The sequence below is a fragment of the Alligator sinensis genome, unplaced genomic scaffold (genome assembly GCF_000455745.1).
Source record: "Alligator sinensis unplaced genomic scaffold, ASM45574v1 scaffold798_1, whole genome shotgun sequence".
Lineage (NCBI taxonomy): Eukaryota > Metazoa > Chordata > Crocodylia > Alligatoridae > Alligator > Alligator sinensis.
The window spans coordinates 1,952,525-1,962,846 of NW_005842138.1; the positions used below are offsets into that span (position 1 = coordinate 1,952,525).

General features: G+C 43.9%; 1 protein-coding gene across 10 annotated transcripts in view; it reads right to left on the reverse strand.

Moving 5' to 3' along the window:
* MPDZ (multiple PDZ domain crumbs cell polarity complex component) overlaps nucleotides 1-7,265 on the reverse strand; it is a 138,169-nt gene extending 130,904 nt beyond the window's left edge. For all 10 annotated transcript variants that reach the window (XM_014520680.2, XM_025206084.1, XM_025206082.1 and 7 more), the window contains exon 1: nucleotides 7,056-7,265. The gene's annotated coding sequence lies outside the window, so the exon portion shown is untranslated. The remainder of the gene's footprint in view (nucleotides 1-7,055) is intronic.
* Nucleotides 7,266-10,322: the final 3,057 nt, after the last annotated feature.

The window sequence follows — 10,322 nt, forward strand, 5'->3', positions numbered from 1 at the left end:
CCCACACTTGTGACCGGAGTCATTTAGTTGTGAATACCTTGGACAAACATAACACCCAAAGCTGAATTCCAATGCTCAGCTAAGTGTTGGCTCTTGGCATGGGGCAGCCCTAGCATCCAGAAAAAAGCCACCCTTTGAAATCTTTCTTATCCCCAGCTGGGAATGCGGGAGCTTCTCCCATCCCCTCCTGCATGCACTGGGCTAAAGAGGTGTCTGATAAATGCAGTGGGGGATGGGGCAAGGGAACTTAAAAAAAGCAGGTGGGCATTCAGCCAAGGCTTCTAGCTGCAGGCCTGCTTTTTTAAAGGGTTGTGAAACTGTGAACCTGGGATCGGGGAAAAGCTCCTCTATGTTGGACTCAGGGAACCCAGACCTTTACAAACCAGGCATGCAGCTGGGAGCCCCAAATGCACTGCCTTTTTTATATTCCTTGGGCACTCTACTCCACAGATGCTGCTTCCACTTTTTCCAGAGCTCCAGCTGCAGGTGCCCACCCATACTGGCATCTGGCAGTTGCACAATTCAGGTTTGAGGAATTTTATGACCCAGAATTGTACGACCTGCAATGCACATGTAGCATGGTAGGTAATATGATTTGGGGAACGTAGCATAAAATTCCAGAATCCTATCATGCAACTCCCTTAACATCTGCCAGCAGCCTGAAAAAAGGTAGCAGCAATGAGGTTCTTGTTCTCCTATGGGTTGATGTACCTTTCTGGAGCAGGGAAAATAATTTGCACTTCGCTGTTTTCAGCTTTATGGCAAGCTTCTCTAAGGTGCTTAGGCAGAAGTCCTCACCTCATTGCAAGACTGAGTCCTTATTGACTGATCTTGTGCTCCTGATTTCAGTGGGGCTAGAGCAGAAGCAGGGCCCAAAAGAATCCATTGACATTATCCATTAAACGTCATCAGTCAAACTATTTGACTGAACTACACAAGGGTTCACCAGAAGGAAAAACTGACCCGACTTTAATTAGAATTCTGTTATGCTTGACTACTTAATTTCCAAAAGAAAGCTTCATTCTGCTTCATTGATTGGTACTCCATCTAGTATTTCACAAATCTATTTTAGATAAATACCCTGGAAACTAATGCTCATACCACTGGATTATCAAACATGCAATGCCAAAGATAGAAAGCACAGTAATAGGCTTTGCCTACAGCCATTATAGTACTGGAAGTGTTTTCAAAATACAAAAGAAATGTCTACATTAAAACTAATATCCAGACCCAAATGTTGGTTAGGAGGCTTAGGGATTAAGAAGAAATCTGCTTCAATTAAAAGAACAGAAGTAGTCATGACACACATTTTATATACACTATAGCCAGCACTGTCAAACTTTCAGCCTACATTTAAGCATCTTGGCTTGAGTAGGCCTGCTTAGTGTGCTTTTTTTCCTCCCTTCTTATATTTTGGTCCTCATCCCCCGTGCCTCCTTTCTCTTACTGCCTGGCTGCTACGAGGCAGACATTTTATGCTGTCGATGCCATTGGGCAATTGCACAAAGATCAGACTAGAACCCACAAGAGGCATGCTAATTACTCTTACACTACCCTGCTAGTATAGCCAATGAAGGGTGGGCAGTTACTGCCACCTAGTCGGGCTGCCCTCCAGCTTCCACATGAGAAAGGCAAAGTTTAACTGCAGGCTTGTATATACTATGCAAAATGGTTTTGCCATGAGTATGTGCAATTGTGTTTCTCAAGTGTATAGACAACTTAGATTTGGCACGGGGTAGAGAAAAATCCCACTTCCCCAGTATTCCACACATTCTTACAATCACCTCCACTGATAGGACTATACTACTGGACGTAGTAATTTCTAGGAATATCTGCAAAAGTTCAGTAAAACTGATATGAATTACACAGTCTGGATCATTTTCATTGTGATTAGTAATGGCAATAGAAATATAAATGGTAATAGATACTACTAGTATTTCAGTTATGCTAATCTTGTAATTTAACTAAAATAATGCTAAATATTTTTGAGGCTGCTGCAAAAATTCAAGTTTAACATTTAATGAAGGTTTTAACATTTTCTAACAAATCCAATTGTTCTTCTTAGTGAAACTTAACATCATCCAATATTGTGCTATCTATTCACCTGTACTCCTAGTTGCAGATAAATAATTTGAATTAAAACTCTGAATCGCACTAACTTTACTTACAGTATAGCTAATATTTTTCCTCCTAATAAATGTATCTAATTCAGGAATTCAGAACTATATTAAAATACACAAAATACCATAAGAGTATATATATTAGAAAAACTGAATTTTTCACAAGGAAATTATTTTATAAATTGGTAACCTGTTTTTAATATATAGTATCCACATAACATTTTAAAACTACATTATGGATGGAATCACTGTATGAATCTGCATTGCTTCAAGCAATTTTATAACCAATTGTCCTGAAACAAAGTAAATTTTTCAGCATATATATTATGATCATAAAATATAAGTTTGCTGGGATTTGAAGTATTTAAGTACACGCGCATTAACTCACTAATTTCCCACACTGAAAACAAATATAATTTCTGTGGCCTTTGCCTTTATAATTGCCAAAATACCTACATAGGATAAGAATGGGAGAAGCCTCTTGTGCCATCAAGTCCAGTCCCCCATGTTCACAGGCAATCACATACCCAGAATTAAAAATATTTTGAATTACCTACATGTTTTATATCGGGGTATCCAACCTGCGGCACGGATGCCACAGCTGGCATGGGCAGCCTCTGTGTGACACACAGCAGATCAGGGAAGAGGCAGACAGCACTGTGGCAGATAGGCCAGGAAGCAGACAGCAGAGCAGCAGATGAGGCGAGGAGCACAGGGCAAGAAACAGAAAAAAGGTCAGGCAGAGAAACGGGATCAGAGTGGTAGTTGGGGAAAGTGTGGACCTAATTCGTGGCACATCTGGCAAAAAAGGTTGGCCCCTGCTGTTTTACAGTATACTAGTTGGTTCATAGTACAGTAAAAAATAACAAAACTCTCACTCAAAGATTCAGTATTTTCCTTACAGTTTGAAAGACAAAAATATAAAGCATTTTTTTTTCATTATGCTGTATTCTTTATCAATGAACACACAAACTATTTGATGTAAACCAGGACATTTTCATGATGTCATGTGAGAATAAGTAGCAAACTGTCTTCTACATTTTAATGTAAAAACAGAGAAAATTCTTTCAGCTTGACACCTTAATTCTGTTTGAACAAACAGCCAATACTGGTCCAAAGCATTTCCAGGCCAATAAAACCACATATGTATTTACACTCTTGTATACACACTTACAGACAACAAGCGCAGCCATGCAGTATGTGGCGCCACCAACACGTCTGCAGCACTACACACAGAACAGTCAGGTGCTTTCTGCACTGCAGGGGTGTGCTGCCCATGTGTGCACCGCTCCGCTTTTTTTCATGGGTTTTTTTAACCCCTGGATATCCAGGGGTCAAAAAAGCCTGCAGGGAAAAAAAGAAAAGCAGCGCATGCACAGGCAGTGTGCGCTGCTGAAAAGTGGAGCTGGGCCACCCAGAGCCACGCTGTGGCTGCCAGCCAGGCTCTGCCACGAAGGATAGCCATTGCCACAGCCCTGGTCAGGCCCCCAGGACCCGAGGTAAGGCTGCTGGCCCCAGCCTCCCCTACCACCCCCAAGGTAACCTGCCACACACCAAAGTGCACATGGCACAGGCAAGGACAAGTAACTGCAACGCAAGGTGCACCTCTACTACTTGTCCCTGGGGAACCAAATGTCCACACTTACCTGGACGCGGCCTACAATATTACGTTGGGAGGAATCCCAATGAGTGAGAAAAATATTACCATTAATATTATACAATTATTGTGTTAAATAAATATGGTAGCCTGGGTGATGGGAGTAGATCAACAGGATGCTAATAAAAGTTAGTTATGCACCTGATTTATGGAATCCTCGTGGATTTCACAATAATTATAATTTACTAAATAACTACAGTATTTTGCATGTTGTTATATGTAGCAGGCATTGGATAACTTAATATGCCTTCATAATTATATTCAATCAACTGATTAAAGCATGGCCCATGTCAAACACACACAACGCATTCAATTTGACCTGTAAATGGATGGGTCACTGCAAATTTTAAGTCTGTCTTCTCTGGATTTCAAAGGTACGTGGTGCCAAAAGGAAAATAAAGGTTACCCATAGCATTAAAGCAATACTGTTCTTGTTTCCCAGTCTTGATACTGATCTAATTGTTCTAGTGCAGATTTTCTTCCAGGAATAGAAGAACATATCTAGGTCCTGATGGAACATTTGCTGATAGTAGGCTGGAATTCATAAGAGGACATTCATAAAGGTCAGTGACATAAATAGCTCCGTAAAAATGTTTCTCCATTAGTGAGATAAGGAAAATACTTCAAAGAAACACCAAAACAGTGAATCAGCTAGGAAAGAAAAAAAAAGCCATGAAGGCCACAGTAGGCAGCTAGAAAACATTCATGCCCATTGGTTCTAAGTAAAATTGAAATGCTGAAGAAAAGAAATTGCTCCCCAAACAGCTTTCTAGGCCATTTATAATTTATCTGGTATGGGCTAAATAAATGAGCATGTTCATTTTAAAATAATGATCTTAGACTGCTATTCTCTAGTACACTCCCATCTGATATGACAGCTCTCTCAATTATTTAATATCATCTTGTCCTAACAGTTGAAAAATATAATTTATATTTACACATAATCATTTTATAAGGTAATTTGCACCTCAGTAAACTAAATATTCAGTTGTCTTTATTTTGTCAATATAATCATACAAGATTTTGCTCCCTTGAGTGACTGGCTAATAGTTTTCTGTATAAATTACTGAAATTTCCTAATCTGCCAATTAGGAGTAATTTGGGGCAAATCCTGTGTGTGAAATTGAGCCATGCAATAATACATTCATGATAGGTAATGAAAGTTCCTTATAATTTTTTTTAGCTATATTAAATACTCAATTCTGGGTTTATTTTCCTGTGTTATATCCATACCCATCCTTACTTTTTCTAATCCAAATCAAACAAGGTTTTAAAGAAACAATTCGCATTTCGCATTTTTCACTTTTAGTTTTGATATTCTTTACTCCCAATGTGTCATCCATATGAAAGCAAGTGATACAATGATACTACTGTGGGCCTAGCTCTGTTCAGACATTGAATTGCTGATTGCAAAGGGAGCAGGACTGGATTCTTATGATTCCTGACTCTATGCTTAAGCAAAACTCCTATGTAAGAGTTTGCTTTCTTCTCTCTTTCATACTCCTCTCCATTTTGTTGGGATTTCTTGTAAAATAACATTTTCTTTTCAAAAGACTGTAGTAACCTAGTTACCTGCTGGTGATGATAGATAAAAATACAAAAGATGGATGAGACACTGTTTTTAAAACTAAAGGGGGAAAAAAGGCAAAAGACTGACCAACAAAATAATACATTCATATGGTTAATGTAAACAATAGAGACCAAACTGTCACCTTTGTCTCCGAAGTTCCTATAATGTACTGCTATATGGTCATTTCCATTTATGAATGTCTTGCATGTAAAAGCTTGTCTAACTCCATCCCAACTAGGTCCAGTAAAAGACATCACCCTAAAAAATACCTGCCTCTCACATAATTCCTTGGACCATCATGGCTACATCATTCTAACCCTACCAAGTGTTTACAAGTGCATAGAAATAGACCTGAAGTGAGATCAAAAAATAAAATATCCCAGGTCATATTCTCTACTTCAGACACCTGCACCCAACTGCCTCTGGGCCAACCTTCCTCTCCAAAGGCATAATTTTGGCCTTGCCCATACTTCTCTGTATTCTCTGGAATCCGCTATGAAGCTATGTCTAAAGACTGTGTTGATTAAAAGGAGTTCATGCTTGCTGAGATAAGATCTGCAGAAAAACCTGGGGAAACTGCAAATGCAATGTCACCGGGATCTTCCAATCCCGCTTAGGAAAAAAAAAGTGGTTTCACAGAAAACAGAAAAGGATGCAGCCAGTAGCTGCCACATCGCTGAACCCTGAAGTTTTCTGGACCCCCCCCTTATAAACACTTTATATATGCCTGTGGCAAAAATGCTACGGGTTTGGGGCTGTTATTTGAAAGCCAAGGATGATAACTGGGGAAGGAGCTGGGTATGTTCAGAAAGCAGAGAGAGAGGGGGAGAGGGTAATTTTCAGAAGGCAAAGAGTGTGTCCCCCTCCTTGATCTCTTCAGCAATGGTCGGGGTGGGTGTGTGTTCTCCCTTCAGCCATGATTAGGGGGCGAGGTGAACTGAATATTTTCAGAAGGGAAAGAAAAGTGTGTCCCTACATCACGGTGGGGGGGTTTGGGATGTGCACGCTCCCTTCAGCCATGGGGGGGGGGGGGGAAGAGAGCTGGGTATTTTCAGAAGGCTGACTGTGTCCCTCCATCCTCCCTTCAACCATGATGTGGGGGTGGTGTGCTGTGTCCTCCCTTCAGCCATGCTCGGGTGGGGCGCCTCTCTTCAGGCCCGTTTCGGACCGCAGCCCGGCCCAGCCCGCGGGGAGCCCGCCCCTCCCCGGGCTCAGCCGCGGAAGAGGAGGATGCGGCTGCTCCTCCTCAGCCGCATCCTTCGCTCCTGACTGGCCCGGCGCCCCAGTCTCCGCGCGTGCAACACGTCCCTCGGCCCCTACCCCGCCCGGGGCACGTGAATGCCTGTCCGCCTGGCCCCGCTTGCAAAAAATACGCGTCCAGAGAGCGAGGCAAGGCCCAGCCTCCCCACCGGCCGACGGGGAGGCGCCAAGACCCGCCGGCAAGGGACAGGGAGATGGGGGCGATGCCGGCAGTAGCGCGGGTGTTTCCCGGCTGCAGCCCCCTCCCCCAGTAAACAAGGCTGCGCAGCTCCTTCCCCGCGGCCCGGGGGTGCACCCAACTCCGCACGCAACAGGCTGCCCACCCCCGCTCCGGCCGCAATACAAACAACTGGGGGAAGGGCGCCTACTATTGCATTGTATTGCATTCCATTATCCCCCCTGTAGAAGCCCCCCGCGCTGCAACGAGCACCCCGCGCGCCCCGCTTACCCCGCTCGCCGCTGCAGCGGCCTCAGGGAGGGTCGGAGCTTGCAGGGGTGGGGGGTGGCTTGTAGCCCTCGCTTCCTGGCTTGGCTGCCCACCCCCCTTCCCTTCTCCTCTCTGAGGTAACGGAGCTGCAGGATAAGCGCCCGCACATACGCAGGGAGGCTACCATGAAACTTAATCCTGCCCAGCCATGGAGTGACTAGACGCCCAGCCCCCCCCCCCCCGCACCCCCTTCCCCCCCCTCCCCCCCCCCCCCGTCCAGTCTTCCCCCCCTCCCCTCCCGAGCCGAGCCCAGGGAGCAGGCTGGAAGAGAAGGAACCATGACAACAGCAGGCAGCAACAGGAGGGGCCCGCATGCTGCCCTGGGAAGAAACTTGCAGAGAGCCCTGGGCTGGCCCTTTGCAAATCTTGGGGCACAAACGCCCTTCGTCAGGCATAGGGAAGGGTGCTTGTGCCCGAAAGCTTGCAAAGAACAATTGTTTTCCAGCGATTTATTGTAGTTGCTCTAATAAAAGAGAAAGAGATCGCATCTACCCAAAGAGCCTGATTTGCCTGTGTCCTTAAACCAACACAGTTAAAACCAACACCCTAGCTCAGGGAAGGGGCGTGGGGGCTGTGCTCCTCTCTGTCTCTTTTGCTCTCTCTCTCTCTCTCTCTCTCTCTCTCTCCAGTAAAGGAGATGGAGCTGGAAAAGACCCAGCACCCCACATCTTCTTTGAAACTGCCTGCCAAAGACTGCTTCCTCCTCCTGTTTTTCTATACCACCACTGCCCCCTCCTTGGAAAATGCTGAAACTAAAGGCTGGGAAGCACTGCAGTGACACACACAAAACTGCCTCCAGCTGCACAAACAAGCAATGTAGGGGCAAAAAACCCAGTGAAGAGTTTTGTGATCACTATGGCCAGGTAGTGGTGTGCTACTTTCTCAGAGATCTGTCTGAAAGGACCTGCCATCTAATGAAGGCTTTATAATTTTCCTTTTTTTTTTTTAAGCAGCTCTTCAGATTTTAGGTACAACGTTACTTTCCCCTCTGTCCTGCCTGTGCTAACTGCAATCTAAAGAAGTATTTATATTTTTCCTTTTTTAAAAAATGCATTTCTTTAGATTTCAGGTACAACAGATGACCCCCCCCCCCTTTGCCAACTGCAATCGAGTGAAGTGTTTTTTTTCTCCATTTTTAAGGCAGTTATTTAGATTTCAGGTACAACACATGACCTCCCCACTCCTTCACCAATTAGTGTGGTTTTCCAATTAGTCTGGTTTTGCAGCCACCATTTAACAAGTACAGGGGTTTAGTGCATGCACACATGCACACACACACACCCAGGGCCATTATAGCTGTCTAAAGCATGTGCCATCAAACCTATAAAATCTAATTTTGTATTTCTAACATGTATCTGTAAACAAATACGGGGGGGAATCGGACTCATACAACTTTTATTGCATGGTGTCCCTTTAAATATCTCAAGTGATGGTGTCCGCTGTTTCCGTTGAAAACTTTTTCCACACCTGATACATTATGCCATTAATAAGTTTATTTGGGTTTCTTTTACAAAATTAAGCCAAGCTACATTAACTGAAGAATGTAAGAAGGCCTCTTCCCCCTCTGCCCCCACTCCCCAATTAGTTGTAAACCCAGTGGTCTTTTTATTTTTACTGTTTTCCCTTCTAATAGTAGCTGAATATATATATATATATATATATATTCCTCAGAAGTAAAATAGAACAGTTAGCAAAGTAATCTGTTAGGGAGGTGGGAAGAAGAAATATTTCTTTTTAAAGTATAATGGAAACATGTATCTTGCTGTTTGGTATGAGAAGTGGGTATTTTATCTAAGGCTTGAAGTTAGAAGATAAAGAGGGGCAAACCTTTGGATATTTTAAACTAAAAACATGTTTATTTTTTTAAAGTTGCCCATGAGGTTAAACATAAGGTGCCTTTTCCTTAATTTGTTTTAAAGTTTTTGTTAGAATTTTAAATAATTTCAGAAACTAAACAATGTATAAAGAATAATTCTCTGTGCCCTTTACAAATATACAAACGTCCAAATAATTTAAAAAAATGAGTGATGACAACAAAATTTATTTTCAATGTAAGAAGGTCCCGCTGTTTTGTTGTTTGCTTTTTCCTTGTATATGTTAAAGGCTTTGATTTCTATTTAGTGAACACTTTTCATCTAGCAAATGACACTGGAGTTGGTATCTTATCTCAGTTTCTCACCAGGAGATTGCCCCTTGTTCCATGTTTACTCAAGGCAGCCCAGTTGTGATAGCATCCTCAGTACCAGAAAGAAGTCTCGTCTTCACTACTAAATACATCATCCCTGTGTCTGCTAGAGCCTGGTACTTGTTGTTAATTTGCTTGGAGTGTTTTTGTTTTGATTTGTTTGATTTATCAAAATTTAACTGAATTATAAACACTACCATAAACATACTGAAAAGGTACATAATCATAATATACATACATATGTAGCAGGTTTACCTTTCAGAGCTTGGGTTGAGTCCCAGGCTTGAGATCCTGCTGTTTTGATTGGTGGAGCCCATCCACCCATCAGGAGGAAGCAAGAGAAATAAAGTCACTCCCCTTTCCTGAGGGGAGGGGGAGAAGAGCTTTTCCTGACCTGATTGAACACTGCAAACTGTCAGGTCTGGAAGACTTCAGGGGTGGAGCCCTGGAGCGTATAAAAGGAGCTGCGTGCCCAGTGAGGGAGATGTGTCAGGAACAGAGAAGAGTGGGGCTTGGAAGAGCTGAGGAAAGCTGCTCAGCAAGGCGAAGCAGTAGCCCAGAAGTGCCCCTGAAGACTTCCATCAGTGGGGAGCAGTGGACGGCTCCAGCGGTTAGGCTCTCAGTATGCAGCACGGCATCCAGACCCTAGGAGCTGTGTGAGATGGCTCGGGTCTGCAACCTCTGGCATGCAGCCAGAGAGACAGTGCACAAGCTAGTGTGCGAAGCAGGATCTTTGGAGCCCCTTGGGCAGCTCAGATCCACAACACTCAGCACGAGGCTGGGAGCTCAGTGTAGGAGGCTCTGCACAGAGAGTGAGAGACACTAGGAGCTGCTCAAGGTGGCTCGGGACAGCAATTTGGTGCATAAGACACTGCCCAGAGGGTCTGGGAGTAGACCAAGCCCTGGTGCTGCACAAGGCTGTCTAGGCCTCCAACGCCTAGCACAAGGTGAAGCACCCACTACACGCAACGGTGTATGTAGCCCTAAGCCAGGCTGGCAACAGCATGGTCAGGTGGCAGGAAAGCTCAGCGGGAAACAGAGCT